General features: G+C 48.6%; 1 protein-coding gene across 5 annotated transcripts in view; it reads right to left on the bottom strand.

Moving 5' to 3' along the window:
• Farp1 (FERM, ARH/RhoGEF and pleckstrin domain protein 1) overlaps window positions 1–15445 on the bottom strand; it is a 241672-nt gene extending 226227 nt beyond the window's left edge. For 3 of the 5 annotated variants that reach the window (XM_031362791.1, XM_031362796.1, XM_031362794.1), the window contains exon 1: window positions 14614–14712. The gene's annotated coding sequence lies outside the window, so the exon portion shown is untranslated. Of the gene's footprint in view, window positions 1–14160; window positions 14250–14613; window positions 14713–15220 lie in introns of those variants that run through there. The other 2 variants (XM_031362792.1, XM_031362793.1) reach the window with 2 other exon arrangements.
• Window positions 15446–17629: the final 2184 nt, after the last annotated feature.

The raw sequence follows: 17629 nt of genomic DNA, 5'->3' as shown, positions 1-17629 counted from the left end.
CCAAGTCAGTCAACAAAATTAACCTACACTCCCCTAAGCATCCTCAGGACTGACCTGCTCACGTGTACTTCCTGTTGACAGGGATACAGATAGGACTGTTTCTACATACCTTTTAGGACTGTTTCTACATACCTTTTGGGACTCTGTTTCTACATACCTTTTAGGACACCCCTCTTTCCCACTGCAACCACCAAGCAGCTGCTCCAAGAAGTTTCTCTGCTACACACACCAGGAAACTAAGGCATCGCTCCAGAAAAGCCACTTTAAAACTTATTTTCACTGTATTTCTAGTTTTAAAAATAACCGGGAGGTGGTGGTACATGCCTTTAATCCCATCACTCAGGAGGCAGGGTGTGGTGTCCAGGGAGGGGCAATATTAGGTGTGGCCCTGTTGGAGGAAGTGTATCACTGTAGACGTGGGCTTTAAGACCCTCATCCTTGCTTCCTGGCAGCCAGTATTCTGCTAGCAGCCTTCAGATGAAGATGTAGAACTCTCAGCTCCTCCTGCACCATGCCTTCCTAGGTGCTGCCATGATGCCCCCTTGAGGATAATGGACTGAACCTCTGAAACTGTAAGCCAGCCCCACTCAGATGTTGTCCTTAAGAGTTGTCTTGAAGCCGGGCGGTGGTGGCGCAAGCCTTTAATCCCAGCACTTGGGAGGCAGAGGCAGGCGGATTTCTGAGTTCGAGGCCAGCCTGGTCTACGGAGCGAGTTCCAGGACAGCCAAGGCTACACAGAGAAACCCTGCCTCGAAAAAAACCAAAAAAAAAAAAAAAAGAGTTGTCTTGGTCATGGTGCCTGTTCACAGCAGTGAAACCCTGACTAAGACACTGGGCAGATCTCTGTGTCTCTGTGTTCAGGGCAAGCCTGGTCTACACAGGAGCTTCACAAACCCTATCTCAAAAAAAAACTAAATAAATAAATAACCATCCTAAGATAACTACCACACACCACTGAAAATGGCTTAGGAACAGTGTAGACAATACTAAATGCTGTCAAGGATGGGTAGATAGATATTTGCTCATGAGATGTCAACACCAATGTTTGCATTCACAGTAGCTCTGCGTTTATAGGAAACACACTGCCCCACTGGAAACAACCTAATGTCCTTCAGCATGTGGATGGGCAGACACATCCTGCTGCTCCACATAATGACCACCAGAAATGACCAAAAGCGAAGTCACGCAAGCTTAGACCGTTAACAGACTTAGCAGTATCTCCCAGGCGCTATACCAGTCTCAAAAGCATGTGCGGTGACTTTAGTGCAAGACATTCTAGCAAGGACCAGAATACAGCGAAGGGGCCAACAGGGGCATCACAAGGGAGATTTCAGAGGAGATGCGAAAGGCACATAAGCTGCTGTGGAGTTGGTGACAGTTCTAGACATGTGTCAAGACACGGCACTATGCACTTAATGGGACAAAACTCACTTTGATAATATTAATATAGAAAATAGTCCCCATTAATTTTAAATATGTATATACTTCCTATATGTATACATACTTCAAAATTTGTTTTAAAAAAAAATCCTCTGTATGAGCAGTATATATACTCTTAACCACTGGGCCATCGATGCAGCATTATTATCATCATCACCATCATCATCATCATCATCATCTTATTTATTTATTTATTTATTTTTGGTTTTTCAAGACAGGGTTTCTTCTCTGTGTAGCCCTGGCTGTCCTGGAACTCATTACTCTGTAGACCAGACTGGCCTCGAACTCAGAAATCCGCCTGCCTCTGCCTCCCAAGTGCTGGGACAAAAGGCGTGCACCACCACTGCCCGGCTAAATGCAGCCCTTATATATACTTTTTTGAAGGTTTCTTTTTTTTTTAAGTGAGGAGGGGTTGGTTGGGTTTTTTGTTGTTTTTGTTTATTTGTTTGTTGTTTGTTTTTGAAACTATCTCATCCGTGCTAGCCTGGGAAACTCTAGAGAGACCACACTGGCTTCAGACTCTTCCGAGATCTGTCTGCCTGTGCCTCCTAAGTGTTAAGATTAAAGGCGTGTACCTCACTGCATACCCCACAACTTCACCTTACTTCTGCCTTAAAGAGACATATGTCCACTTCTTAAATCACCTGGAGGCTCTCTTGACTTTTCAAATCTTTTCTTTTTATAGTGCTGGCTCTATAAACCTTCATGAGCAAGTTATTGAAACCCATCATTTGTATCTCAGGACTGATCTCCCTAACAATCACCACTTGTTATCTTATCCTGGAGACAGGAACGCTCATTGCATCACAGCCCGTGCATATTCCTCCTAACCAAGGTTGGTAAAGAGCCTAGATGCAGGAGCCGGGATGTCGACCACTGTGGAGTGCGTGCCTGGCATACATGAGACTGTGTTCCACTGAGCAACATACACCATACACACATCAAATACACACACACACACCACACACAAACATACACACACACCATACACACATACACACACATATACACATATACACACACACCATACACACACCATACACACACATCACACACACACATATATATACACACACCATACACACACATAGCATACATACATACATATATATACACAGACACACACCATACATACTGCGTGCCTGGCATACATGAGACTGGGTTCCACTGAGCAACATACACCATACACACACACATATATATATACACCACACACACACATATATACACACACCATACACACACACACATATATACGCACACACCATATACACACATTCCATACCTACATACATATACACAGACACACATCATACATACACACATATGCATACACCATACCCACACACATACCATACATATATATACCATACATGCATGCATACATACACACCATACATGCACACACAACACACACACACACACACACACATACGCACACACACAAAACCCACATATCCACTTGCACAGGGCACAAATGCTCAATAAAAAATTGCTGTCAGAGAAAATGGCTTCACCCTTCAGTGACAGGTTTTCTCTATCTGAACCCAAAGCACCTAGGAGCATTTGTCTGAGGATTCTGGGGAAGAAAGAAACTGCTCATCTTTAATAGACCGTGCTTGAACTTTCCTCTGGAGCGCAATAAGCACTAAACATCTTTGACCAGGTGCCCCACAGTCAGCATACCTTTCAATATCAGATAGTGAGTGTGTGTGTGTGTGTATGTGTGTGTGTGTGTGTGGACATATATGTATAGACACACATATATATGTATGTATATATGCACACATGTGTGTATATGCATAAATGTCCACAAAGACTTTTCTGTCCTGCAGCATCCCAACATCTACAATAGTGTCCCTTGAACCACCTGCAATTTGTGAAGACTCCTGGAGTCTAAGATCGTATTGGGATTAGCAGGTTAATCATGAATCCACCATAAGACTTTCACTAATCAGCCAAAGTACTGGAAAACCATAGCTGAAGCTTGAGGCATCGTGGCTCCTGACATTCAGGAACTCACTGACAGCCAAGCCGGACATAAGACAGTAGCTGCGCATGATGACAGTGGTGTCCCTGGATCCTGAACTCTGCATGGGGCTCTCCAAATGAGCTGCATCCCCAGTTCATACGTGTTCTTGAACACTGTCCTCCCAAGGTGTGCCAAAGGAAGTCAGAAATAGACATCACCTCTGCCAGGACTTTGATGGATGGCCAAGGCTTGGGTGTGCCAAACGGCATCTTTCCTGTCAACACACTGGAATTATCACACAACAGCCCTGCTCAGTGGAGATGGATTAGGGCTGAGAGAACAACTTTAGTCACTGGTGCTCGTAACAAATGAAGACAGCAGGGCAGGGGATGGGCCTTACCACGTGGGACTCCCTCGGACTGCAGGTGACTACACTGACCACACTCCATCTTCTAGATGCACAGGGTTGCTCTGAGCCACTCTGAGTCGCTCTGAGCTGCTCAGGGCAGATGATAACTCTTTCCTTGTCCTCAATAGGTGTGTTTGAACATGAGTTGAAAGAACGTTGCCATGAGGTCAATATATTACAAACGACAAATGACTTACAACCTCACACGGGATGTTAGGTCAGAGATGAGGCACTGAGCAACCAGGGGTGGTAATACAAACCTGTGATCTCAGTACTTAGTGGGCATACACAGGAGGCCAGGGAGTCTAATAAGGCTAGCCTTAGCTACATAGAAAGTCTGAAGCCCAAAAGTGCTCCAGGAGAAATGATTGATAGATAGATGGATGGATGGATGGATGGATGGATGGATGGATGGATGCATAGATAGATAGTCAATCAAACCCTGGTGTGATCATGAACTCCACAGCTTCAGCAAGCCCCTGGCGGGTGGGGAGAGACCCCTGTTGAGCCCCATCTGCTGTGTGTTTTGGTTTTCTTTATCTGTGCCTAAGCATCCTGTGCACCTTGAAAAGCAAGTGGGGTCAGGACAGGCCTATAATCTGGTTGTCCCCAAGGCTCCCTCCACAAGCCATTTGTCAGCCACTCCCAAAGTACACAGATCCTCCCCCCAACTCCCCGCCCCCCAAGAGTGTTCACTTCTGGTTTATCCTGGAGCTAGCAGAAAACGATAGCCTTCAAATGCAGCTACAGCATTGTTATCCCGGCAGGACTCGACTTTTCCTCCCAGGGCTCTGAAAACACAAGAAGGGGGCTGCACAGGTGGCCCAGGAGTCAAGAGCATTTGCTGCTCCTGAAGAGGGTCCAAGTACAGTTCCCAGCACCCACATCGGGTGACTCACAACAGCCTGTAACTCCAGCTCCAGGAAGATCCCCTTTCTTACCATCTGTGGGCAATTGCTTGCAGGGACAGGTGAACAGGCGCATGTGCACACATGCACATGCACACAGAGAGACAGAGAGAGAAATAAACAAACGATGCTGATGTTCAGCAAAGAGCAACAGCAGCCAGATACAAGGCACCATGCCACAGGGCTAGAGACTCTGCAGCCAGCTCTCAGATCCTGAGTTGTCTCTGCTCTTGCTTGGTCTGCTGTTGAAAGCTAAATAAGAGCTAGAACCTCCCCCATCCTGCTTCGCAGGGCTCAAGCTAGGCTTTTGTCCTTTGGGATAAAAATAAAAGGCACAGAGATGCTTATTCCATGGTTATATACAATACTGTGACAGGAACGCTGCACACTAACAAGTGGTGCTAAAGGAGGGTAAATGGGCTAGCACAGGGCTAAATGGGCTAACAACACAAGGACCTATCTGCCTCTACCTTGCCAGTGCTGGGATTAAAAGCACATGCCACCACGCCACCTTTACATACATCCTTAAGATCAAACGCAGACCCTGTTTCTTAAACAGCATGCACTTCATCACATGAGCTATCTTCCCAGCCCCTCAGGGGTTATTTGTGGTGCTGGAAGATTTTATATGTGATGCTGAGGATCTAACAGAGGACTTCACACATGCTATGGACTCACTCTATCACTAAGCCTCCTCAACTGCTTTTTTGAAAGATTGTATCAATTAAATGAAAAGATAACAATATTGTTGGTGTACATTCTGCAACTGACTGCACACATGGCTTTTATCTGAAGCAGCTGCTAAAAATCCTTCCCTGGAGAAGACATAAACAATGTCTACCCCTCCTCCTAAGGTCCTAATGGCAAACTAAGGCACAATTCCACTAAAGTTCACTCTGGGGACCTATGTGTGTATTGGACTTCCTTACAGAGCATAGGTGAGCTGTTACCTACAGGAGTATGGGTACCCCATCCCCACAAGGCTACACCAGAGTTTTTACCCAGCAGAAATAAGGAATAACTCATAAACACATAGATGGAGCCCCTCTCTCCTAGTCTTTCTTGGCCTACATACTCTAGCCCCTCCCCAGAACATTATGCAATTAGGGTAACACTGCATACAACAGGTGTTAGGAGCACTGGCTATATACATAGTCAAGTAAGAGTTCTGGGACCCTCCCCCACCTTCTGTGAGTGCATATAAAGAGTCAACAAGCCCAGCTAGGATGATTTTTTTGCAAGTGAGCACAAGATCAGATGTCTACATTATGATTTGTAACAGTAGCAAAATTATAATTACGAAGTAGCAACAAAATAATTTTATGGTTGGTCACCATGAGCTGTATTAAAGGGTCCCAGCATTATGAAGGTTGAGAGCACTGATCCACTCTCCTCTAAGTGTTAGAAGATAGTCTTGCAAAGCAGCAACTCATGTTCATGGATAAATACTCAAGCAGACGCAGTAAGATCAGCACCGGCTCGTTTGGGCAACCTCTTCTGTGAGTCCCTCCCCTCGTTATGTGATCAAATGCCCATCAGGAAGCAACCTGAAGGAGGAGGGGCTTATCTGAGCTCACAGTTTGAAGGGATACAGTCCATCCTGGCAACAGGTGGCCCTGTGATAGATAGCAGGAATTTATAGGTGGGACCATTCACCTTGGCAGAAACAGGTAATAGACATCAGGGAGGAAGTAGGACCAAGACAGGAGCCTACCTCCTCCAGCAAGGTTCCACTTACTAAGGGTTCTACCAACTTCCAGGCAGCATGAGCAAGCAACTCACACACAAGAGCCCATGGGCCTTTCCACACTCAAATCACACCGCCTCTGGTTTTCCTGACCCTCCTGTAGTCATGAGTGCCACTTGGCCCTTCTCGAATCTGATGCTAACAGAACTGAGGCACTGGAGGCATATAAAGGAAAATGTATTAGCCCCAGAGGAACATTCTCACAACTCCTACACAGCATAAGCACTGGTGTGACTGCTATCCCAGGTGAGCAGGGACCACCTCATTCGTCTAAAGAACTCCGAGAGGTTCCAAGTGTGATCTAAACTGGTAAAGGTCCTTCTAAGATGTGTGCTGAGGTCACCACCAAATGAGGTCAAATTCAAGGATGTTTAAGCTGCATGGTTTACATAAGCATCAAACAGTCCTCAAAAACAGTGACTTTGCTCCTCAAAGTCACTTCACATTTCCATTGTCTTAAGTTTCTTTTACTGTTGCTATGACAAAATATCCCAACAAAAACATAAGGGAAGGGAGCTTATTTCAGCTCACAATTCACTAGTAGGAGGAGCCAAAGAAGAAGCACCCACAATAGGAGGAGTATCCACCAAAGGAGAAGCATCTACCACAGGAGAAGCATCCACAGTAGGAGGAACGTCCACCCTAGGAGGAATATCCACCATAGGAGGAGCGTCCACCATAGGAGGCGCATCCACAATACGAGGAGCATCCACCCTAGGAGGAGCATCCACCATGGGAGGAATGTCCACCATAGGAGGAGCATCCACAATAGGAGGAGCATCCACCATAGGAGGAATGTCCACCATGGGAGGAGCCAAAGCAGCAGAAGCTTGAAGCAGCAGGTTATATCATACCCCAGGGAGAAAGCAAAGAGAAATGAATTCTAGCTGCTACTGGGTTTCCTCTCTCCACTCAACCCAATGGCTACAGCCTAGGGAATGGCACCACCTACAGTGGGCAGGTCTATCCCCTTCAGTTAACCTAATAAACATAATCCCCTAGAGGCTATCTCCCACCCAGGTGGGATGGCACCAGACTGACAACTGAGTTAACTATCACACCCACCGAATCACTTGCACAGAAAAATAAATAGAAAACCGTTTTCTTGCAAATAGTGTTATATGGCAGATAAAAGATAAATTCTTTCCATAATGTTCTAAATGGTAATCTTCCAGGTGTAGCCCAACCCAAGGAGGACCAGAAAGCAAATAAATGCACTATTTAGTATAGGTTAATATTACTTAATAAGGCAGGCATGGGTGCATGGAGCCCATAGGAATCTACAATGCACTTACAAGCTCTTGATCCATCTTCTACCTCTGTTCTCCTTTTGCCCAAACCACAATACAGCTGCTGTGGCCACAGGCATCCCATCTAGTCTTCAAGGTGCGTTCCCTGGAACCCCCATCAGCAAACTTCCCAGATGCTGGGGGCTTCTGGGAAGGCATTCTCTCAGCAACAAAGGAGCTTCAAGGAGCCTGCACCAAAGTGACAACATGGGGGTGGGGAGGTTGCAGGGGCCACCAGCTACAACAGCTAACTAGGCTGCAGCATCTAGTTAAGGGGAGGTAACAAGCCCAAGGGCACAAAGCAACTTACTAGGAACCACAGGGCAGACGGGCAGAAAGGGCCTCTTCCTTAAAGACACTGGATCCTCAGAGGTGCAAGCTGGTTGGTTGAAGATCTCATCAGTGTCTGTTATTTATAGTAAGTGGACAGGACAATCAAAAATTAGGAGAACATTCTTCCTGGCCTCATGTTACTTACCTGATCTAGAAAATGTCAGGTCAGGAAGGTAAGACAGCTGGGAACCTGGGAAGCAACAGTCAGCTGTGGACACCCACAGCACCTCACTGCTGATGGTTCGGAGGTGAAGGGCATGGACTGCTGTAGCAGAAAGCCCATGTTCAGTTCCCAGCAGCCACACTGGGAGGTTCACAACTGCCTGTAACTCCAGTTCTGGAAGCATCTAACATCTCTGGCCTCTGTGGGCACCTATCTTCATGTGCACATACACAGACTTACAAATGATTTTTTTTTTCCTTTGAGACATTGCCTCTCTATGTAGCCTTGGCTGTCCTGGAACTCACTCTGTAGACAAGGCTAGCCTTGAACTCACAGAGATCCACCTGTCTCTACCTCTAGAGCGTTAGGATTAAAGGCATGTGTCATCATACCCAGCTACAAATGAGTTTTTAAAAATAGAATGTTAAAACTTGCTTTTGCCCAGGGTCCTTGTTTGCTCTTGTTCTTAATTGATTTTAAAACTTCTTATATTCCTTCCATATGTGAAACAACACAACCCAATTTGAATTTTTTTTTTTTTTTTTGGAAAAATCTGTTTACTTGATTGCAATATTAACCACTCATTTATCTCTGTTTTCAAAATACACAGATTGGGTTTTTTTCTTCCATCTCCAGTTTTTCCCAGTGCATTTATTCAGGAAAGAACAAAACTGTCCCATGAAGACTGGCAGTCAAAGCATGGCCACAGTCATCCCTTCCTTGGGTACAAGAACTGTTATTTCCCAAAGTTGAATATATCTCCTAACCATCAGACTGTGTGAAACGTTTTGCTAAGAATGTGCTCTTCAAAAGACACCAACGCAAACTGGAGAGGGGTCTGCACGACGGGGAAAGAGCAGGGAAAGGCTTGCACGACGGGGAAAGAGCAGGGAAAGGCTCGCACTACAGGGAAAGAGCAGAGAAAGGCTCGCACGACGGGGAAAGAGCAGGGAAAGGCTCGCACGACGGGGAAAGAGCAGAGAAAGGCTCGCACTACGGGGAAAGAGCAGGGAAAGGCTCGCACGACGGGGAAAGAGCAGGGAAAGGCTCGCACGACGGGGAAAGAGCAGGGAAAGGCTCGCACGACGGGGAAAGAGCAGGGAAAGGCTCGCACTACGGGGAAAGAGCAGGGAAAGGCTCTTGCAGCCGAGCTTCCCAGCTCTCATGATAGACTGGGAGAACTGAGTCCTGCAACTGGTCCTCTAACCGACACATCACACTGCACCAGCATGCACATCTGTGTGTGCACATACACAAACCCATATGCACACATGCACAACAAAAATACAATATGGAATTAAAAGGTGATGATGCTAAAATTCATGAATGGGCAAAAATATTGGGAGGACAAACGTGTAACAAATGATGTGTATCCGGAGGTGTTGAGAGTCACAGCTGTAAGCAAGGTGGTTCTGGGTACACGAAGTTCACTCATGACAAGTGTACTCAATACAACCAAAGAACGAACACACACACACACACCCTAAAAAAACAACAATAATGTAAAAGGCATACAAAAAGCAGACATATAGTTGACTGGGAACACAAAACAATTTCAAGAGTCATCAGGAAAATACAAAACAGAACCACCTCACGCTATTACTCCACGCACGTCCCTCTAAACAGAACCACCTCATGCTATTACTCCACGTCCCTCTAAACAGAACCACCTCACGCTATTACTCCACGTCCCTCTAAACAGAACCACCTCACGCTATTACTCCACGTCCCTCTAAAGGGCTAAAATGAAAAAAATGACAATTCCAAGTGCAGGTGAAGAAGAGTCACAGAGCCTGGCAGGTGGGAATGTAAAACAGGATAAACCCCTAGAAAGCAGACACTTCAACAATCACCTCCAGAGCCCAGCAGAAACGGTGAAAACACACTTCCACCAAAGACCTGCCCACAGACGTTCTTAGGAGCTTTGTCCATGAACACCAAACCCACAAACAACCTGGTATCCCAGGATAGATCTTGATATCACATCTTGGCATCACAACCTAGGTCCTGTAAGGAAAGGGAGGACCATGGACAGATGTGCTACAGGAATTCCAGGAGGCAGTGCTGTCAGGACGGAAAACAATCTCAGAAGCTTCTGTGTTCAAGAAGGAGTCCGAGAACAGCACTTACCCAGGCAAGACCCGGAGGAAACATCCATTCCATCTGGAGAAGCAACTGGATGAAAGGGTGGGTTTAGAGAGAGCCAAAATATTAACACAAGGATTTGGTAAGAGGTGGTGGGCCACAGGTAAATTTTATTTTCCCCATGTTTTCATTCCATCATTTTTATGTATATGTAAAAAAAAATGAAGGCCGGGTGGTGGTGGCACTCGCCTTTAATCCTAGCACTTGGGAGGCAGAGGCAGGCGGATTTCTGAGTTCCAGGCCAGCCTGGTCTACAGAGTTAAGTTCCAGGACAGCCAAGGCTACACAGAGAAACCCTGTCTGGAAAAAAACAAAAAAGAAAGAAAAAAAAAAGAGTGTGTCTTTTACATGTCAGCCAGTTTTAAGGACCAAACTGCTCAATTACAAGGAAGTGAATATAAAGTCAAATACCAAATTCTCATATCCCCAGAACTGCAACCTATCCATGCTAAGGTCAAGTGTCCCATTAAAAAAAAAAAAATTCCAGGGACTAATTCAATAGAGCATTAAAAGCTAGGCATGTTTATTCACTCAACAAATATTTACCAAGGGCTTGCTATGTTCCAGGCACTATCTGGAAATAATGAATGAGAAGGAAAAGCTGAAAGGACCACACTGCTGACTTCTAAGTCTTCCTCTGAGGTTCGTAATAAATCACCTTTATGAAAAGCATTTCTCCAAAAGTCTTCAGGCAAAACAAACTGACTACTGCCATACTGGGCTTATTGATACATGTGCTACATGGCAGAGTTCATTAATCTAGGTGGACCTGTGGCATTTTTGTTTTAATGTATGCACAAGTGATACGTTAGCACATAAAATTCTATGTAAAGGATGAATCCCACATTTATCCCAAATCTTGCAGTCTATAATTTGGATACCAAGGCAGAATCCAAACACCACTGAAAGTTCATGAACCCAGTGTCAGTCCAGCGGTGTGGCTGGTCCTTTCTTTACTTCACAAGGAGCAAGCTCCGAGTACCATGTTTCAACAATGTATGTATCAATTCATCCACTTTTTTCAAAATATCCCTTTCAAAACATTTTCTACTGGCTCCAACCAAAGGAAAAATATCTCCACTAAGAAGTTCGTTTTTTCTCTATTGAAATGAGCATTCCCCCCCAGGGGGCTTTTTGATTTAAAAACAAAAGCAGTAATTGCCATAAGTGTATGGAAAACTTGGCATTTCCAGTAATCTTAATGGAAACCATCTGGCTCTTACCTTGGCCACATGGAAGTGGTTAACGATAGTTACAGCCAGACCTGTGTCACGGAGGGCCAGAGGACTACAATCTAGGAATGCCACAGCATAAATGTCAGCCATTAAAGGGCAAGAAAAAGCCATTCAACCACTTATGTTCAAGAGTCCCCTGGGAGAACTCTCTTTTCTCTCTCTCTGTGTGTGTGTGTGTGTGTGTGTGTGTAATCCCGACTGGCCTCAAACTCATTATGCAAGTATAACCAAAGGTGACCTTGAACACCTGATCCTCCACCTCGGAGGGCCAGTATTACAGGCATGAGCCACCACACCTGGTTTATTGGAGGCTAAGAACGGAACCCAGGACAAACACCCCAGCAAGTAAGTTTAGAGCTCCTCTCCATCAAAAGTACCAAACCACAGGAGAAATACAGCCAGAAGACCTCCTGCCTCTCGAGGCCCTCCTCCTGTCCAAGGTAAGGCACCAGCACAGGGAATCCCTGCCAGCTCTGGAAGAAAGGCCTCCCAGAGCTGTGGCCCAGGACTGTGGAGGCCGGGCTGTACAGCAGCTTCTTCCTTTAGAGAGGAGTTCTCAAAAATGCTAACACATTCTCTGTAGCAAGCAAAGCCAGTCACAAAAGATTGGTTTAAGATGACCAGTGCCTCATGCAGGGACACATTAAGTCTACAAAGTCACAATATCCCTGATCCTCTCAGAGTACCAGGCTGGTTTTCCAAAGTAAAATCAGCATGCAAAAATTCGGTTTTCTTTTTCCTATCTAGAGTTCTCCAACATCCACTCATTTTCCCAAGTGAATTTAACTACTAGGCATTCCTTCCCCGCACCCCACCCCACCCACCCCTTCTGTTACTGAGACTGGAGTTAAGGCTGGCCTTGAATTTATGAGCCCCCTGCTTCTGCCTCCAGGACACTGGGATTATGTGGGCCCCACATCTCCTTTTTCAATATTACTCCTCGCCCTTTTCAATATTACTTTTAATCTTCATCTTTAAATATTTTTCCCTTGGATAATTTAATGAAAAACAAGACAAAAGTTGTCCCAAAATAATATCTCAATATCAATGCCCAATGGGAGAATACCAGTGTAGAAAAGTACACTAAAAATAGACATCGTATGCACACCTATCCATAATGCTGGCGCCCGGGGGGAGGCTGAGAGGAAGATCTCCAGCTAGACCAGTCAGGGATGCGCTCTAAGATCCTATCACAAGAGGAAGTGGGGTGGGGAGGGAGATGTTTGCATCCTATACCCAAGTTCAGGAGGATCCCAACTTACAGAACTCCTAAATCTTAACAGCATACCCCCAGTCAGAGGCGCACACCACAGTTCTGCATGCACCCACACCCACACACACCATGAGGAGGTAGTTACCTCATCGTTGACCAAGTATTTCTAGTTTCCTGTAGGTTTGGCAGACATCTGCTCACTATCTACACCACCGACTCCCCCAGTAGACCAGTCACTGCCCAATAATGCTTCTATTTATTTTACCCAGAAGCAGAGCTATTAGCCAGACATACTAAAAACACAAACGTTTCGTTGTGCTTGGAGAAGGTCCAATATTAGTGTCTTGCTGCAGACCGATGCTGCAGGAATATAAAGTGGGCTGTGTGGATGCCATACCCACGGAAGACGTGCATCGTCAGGGTCCCACCCACCTGAAAAGCTGAGGCTAAGGCGCCAGCAAGAAACGTGGGGCTGAGGGAAAACGACAGGGATTTGAGAAGGGCCCCACCTTAGCCTTAAAAAAACACCAAACCAATTTTTAAAGGCAACTCCTCAACTAAACCTTTCATAATCCAAAAGGCTTTCCCCGCTTGCTTTCTCCATTCCTTGTTCAGATAGAAAAAGAAAAGCAGGACATCGCTAAGGGAATGTTCTGAAGTGGGCTTGGCCAAGTCCCCACGTGCAAAGAACATTAAATATGGCCCATCGCTGGGTCGAGGTTTATGGTCAGAAAACGCTGCCTACAGAGGGAGGGGATGGAGGTCTGAGGGACAACCGTGGGCAGGGGCTAGGGGTAAGGGAATCAAACGCGGGAAACTAGCACTGAGGAAGGCTGAAACAAAAATAAATGAAACAGCCTGAAGCCACGGAACTCTGGCGGGGGGAGGGGTGCGAGAGGCTGAGCCTGGTAAACTGTTCCAGATGAGAGCCAGTTATTCGCTCCCACATCTTCACCAACATGTCTCAAAGCTCGTTCCTTTGTGAGCCCTACCTCCCTCTTTTCTAGGGGACTCTAGAAATCCACATCAGCCATTGGCTTCCGGGTCCCATCCAGGAATCTGGTACCCCTCCACGACCCCTACGTCTAAGGCGCTCACTCACAGAGATCCGGCTGGATCACAAGGCTAAAGTTTCCCGAACTTAAATCGTAAAAATCACAATCAGAAGTTCTGAAATGCCCCCACACACAAAAATAATAATATATATCCTGTGCTTTAAAGGGGGGGGGACTTTCCCCTCCATAAGGCAGAAAGCAAAGAAAAACAAGATCTAACTTAAGAGGGCGTGTTCCTCTTTGTCACCCACCGGGAGGTTCTCGCCGCCCGTGGGCGAGCTGCGGTGACCCGGCTGCACGGTGGCACACGCGCGGCCCGGGGACAGACCTCCAGAGCCGAGATTGCAGCCTGAGGTCCGGAAGAGGCGTCGGGGGCGCTGTCACCCGGCAGGGTGGGATAGGAGGAAGCGGGGGAGGGGCGCCCGAGGAGGGGAAGCCAAAGGGGGGAACCCATGAGCTCAGAACCCCGCAGCCCAGGTCCGCGGAGGTGAGCTCCACGGGTGCCCAAGCAGCCGCGGCTCCTGCTATTGTTGCGGGGCCTGCGGCGGCCGGCTACAGGCAAGACCGTTCCCGCGGACTCCGCAGCCAGCTCGGCCGGCGCCCAGGGCCGCGGGCGCGGGGACTCGCACAAGTTGCAGCCGCGGCCGGGTCCACCCCGGCGGCCGCCCTCCCGCCGCGGGCATTGTTCGCCGCATGCTTCCTACCTCGGCGGCTTCGGGTCCGGGTTGCGGGCTGCGGGCTGCAGGGCTGGCGAGGGCGAGGGCGCGGCGGCGGCGGCGAGCGAGGGGTCCCCGCGGGCGGCGGGCGGCGGGCGCGCGAGCTAGGCAGGCGGCGGCCGGCCGAGGTCCGAGCCATCAAAGGTGGAGCGGGGCGGAGGGGAGGGCGGAGCAGGCGGGGTGGGTGGGGAGCGCGCTCCGGGTCGCCGCGGCCGCCTCGACGCCCGGCCGGAGCGCCACTCGCGTGGGGAGGAGCGGCGCAGAGCGGGCGGTGGCCGCGTCCCCGCCCCGCACCTTCGCCCGGCTCCCCGCTCCCCGCAGCCGCTGCGCCCGCGCCGGGACCAGCCGCCTCCGAGGCTGGTGAGCGGGAAGTGCGGGCCACCACCGCCCCTCCCAGGGCCTGGGCCGAGCCCTCGGCAGGGGGAGCCTGGGCACAGCCTAGGGACGGCGGAGAGCCACAGCCCCCTCCAGCGTCCGAGCCGTGACCTGCGCCGGCACAGCGCCCCGCCCCGCCCCGCTCTGCCCCGCCCCGGAGGCAGGTGCGCAGAAAGGTGGACCGCGGGCAGGGCCGCGCCACCCGGGAGCTGTGCCTTACTTGGGCGTGCGGCGAGAGCCGAGGTCTGAGCGGCACCACCGAGCAGAGCGCCGGAAGAAGCGCCACCGCGGAGACCCGAGCGCTAGTCCCTGGTGTCGAGCGGGATGCGGAGGCCCGGAGGAGCCAGCAGCAGCTGGCGGGAGATTCGTGGCACTGTCTCCGCAGGTCGCCTTTGGAAGCCTGACAGAGGGCTACGACATCACGTGGAAAGCGTTTTACAGAGATCCACGAACCCCCCGCCCCCCAGGCCACTAGCGCAGGCTTCCGGCACCACCCAAAGCGGCGCGGTATTCAATGCCAGAGGCACAGGTGCCACCTCTGATGCTGCTCTGGCACAGCGTCCACCACCTGAGCGAATCCCAGGACAATGCTCACCCCCACCACCCCCCGACCAGGGACAGCAGAATGCCCGGCGAAGTGTGGCGAGGTTTAGGGTGGCTTGCAGTTGTTTGACCCCCTGTTTTTTCCAGAACTTGGTGATACAGTGGGAAGAATCGGGATCGAGAAGGCCCAGGACGCTAGGTGACTTTCAATCACTATCCCCACCCACTAGGTGCCATTTTTCCTTCGTCCTTCTTCCCTGTCCCTGGCTGGGAAAGGTCTTGGGCCGCCGACCATGTAGAACACAGGGAAAGCCTTGTTCTTCTGGATCCAGAGGCTAATGTGACACGCCCCTAGAGCCAGTTTGGCTCAGAATCTGGTCATTTTTCTGTCTTGGAGGGGTTCACCGACCTCAGTCCCAAGGGACACATTTTACAGGGGAGGCTACAACTGAATTTAACCAAAAGGAGATTGTCTCTGTGGATAGGGAAGCTTGATTACCAGAGAGGGGCACCTGTAAGATCATGAGAGTGAAAAGCAGTGGGCGGAGGTTGTTTCCATTCAGGCTGCACACGTGACTCTGGCCTCGGGAGAACCAGACAGGCCTTGGGTAGTTTGCTGCAGAGAATCCTGGGTGGGTTGGAAGCTGGCTCTGTGGCCAAACTGTGTGTGGCTTTACAAGTATGGGTGAGCTATTTTCAGCCAGTAATTTTCTTAAGTGTAGTGGTCAAACTGCCACCAGGAGCAGCAGCCCTCAATTTTAAGAAATAGAGATTCCTCCCCAGTCCTCCCCAGAAAGTCTCCTCACTCACGTAGCCCAGACTGGTCCTCAGGCCTCGACGTCTGTCTCTGAACTTCATCTGGACTGCAGTCTGAACCACCAGGCCCAGTAAAGGAAAGCAAATTCAGACAAATACCACACCTTGAGAACCGTCATACCGCCATACTAGGGAACCGACCTCAGATTCAGAGCCTCTTCACAGGATAAGAAGACAGTGCGAGACTGACCTCTGAAGCTGAGGCATGGATCGATGGGTTTAAAGTTACTGCAGGCGATTCCCAGTGTGCAGCCTGGCTTTACTGACCATCTCTAAAGCTGTGGCATTGCCTGGGAATCTTGTTCCAATTCGAATTCTGTATCAGCCTGTTTCAAACATTCCGGGTGATGTATTTTGGTTAGTCCAAGGACTGACTGTCTTGGCACTCGTGTGCTGTGTCCCATGACTAAAGGCAAAATGGTAGATACTACCAAAAAGGCAAGCCATAACGTTTACCCAGTCCCCCTCACTGAAGGTCAACATTTTCTACAATCAGTTTTTGGTTCAACTGATTTGTATGTCTAGGGTATGACCCGTTTGGGTTTGCTCTCAGAGTTATTTATTGGGTCTTTGTATGTCAGGGGTGTAGATGGCACCATGCATGTATTGTGGAGGTCAGAGGACAACTTGTAGGAGTGGTTTCTCCTTCTACCAAGTGGGTTCCAGGAATCAAACTCTCGTCATCAGGGTATTGTCTCAACATTAATAACTAAGAAGGTAACTGGTTTTGGAGGCAATCTGAGGGAGCAAGAAGTCCGAGGAGGAGCTGATGGGAAGACAGTTAACATGGTGATTAGGAAGAGAGGAGGCTCGGAGCACCATCATGGCACAGAATTCACTCTTTAGATTTTGTCTCTTTCACTTCAGCACCTAAAACCGAGGTGTCTCTTGTCGGCAGCTGGCTTCTGCCTCCAAGAGGGAGTTCTCTGTTCTCTCAGAGTTCAGAATGTGCTTGGGATGTTCCAAGCTGTGGGTGAAGTTACTTAGTCACCTGTTAGTAACCCTTTTATTATTTTATCTCTTAAAACGTGGCTCATGCCGATAATCCTAGTACAGAGAAGGATCAGGCATGAGGGTGCTTTTCTGTGACAGACATTTCCAGGGGAGACACAAAACACAGGTCCGCTTTCCCCAGAAAGGGAACAGACCAAAGTAACAACTGCACCACAGGGCAACCTGGTGAGCCAGTGAGAATTTATTGGGGTAGCTAACAGTGTGAGTGAGTACCGTCCCAGAGTAGCTGTGTTACCAAAGAGCCGGCCCCAGGACG

Source organism: Mastomys coucha, unplaced genomic scaffold (genome assembly GCF_008632895.1).
Source record: "Mastomys coucha isolate ucsf_1 unplaced genomic scaffold, UCSF_Mcou_1 pScaffold9, whole genome shotgun sequence".
Classification (NCBI taxonomy): Eukaryota; Metazoa; Chordata; class Mammalia; order Rodentia; family Muridae; genus Mastomys; species Mastomys coucha.
Note: the sequence above shows the minus strand (reverse complement) of the source record. Positions and strands in the feature narration are given on the sequence as shown.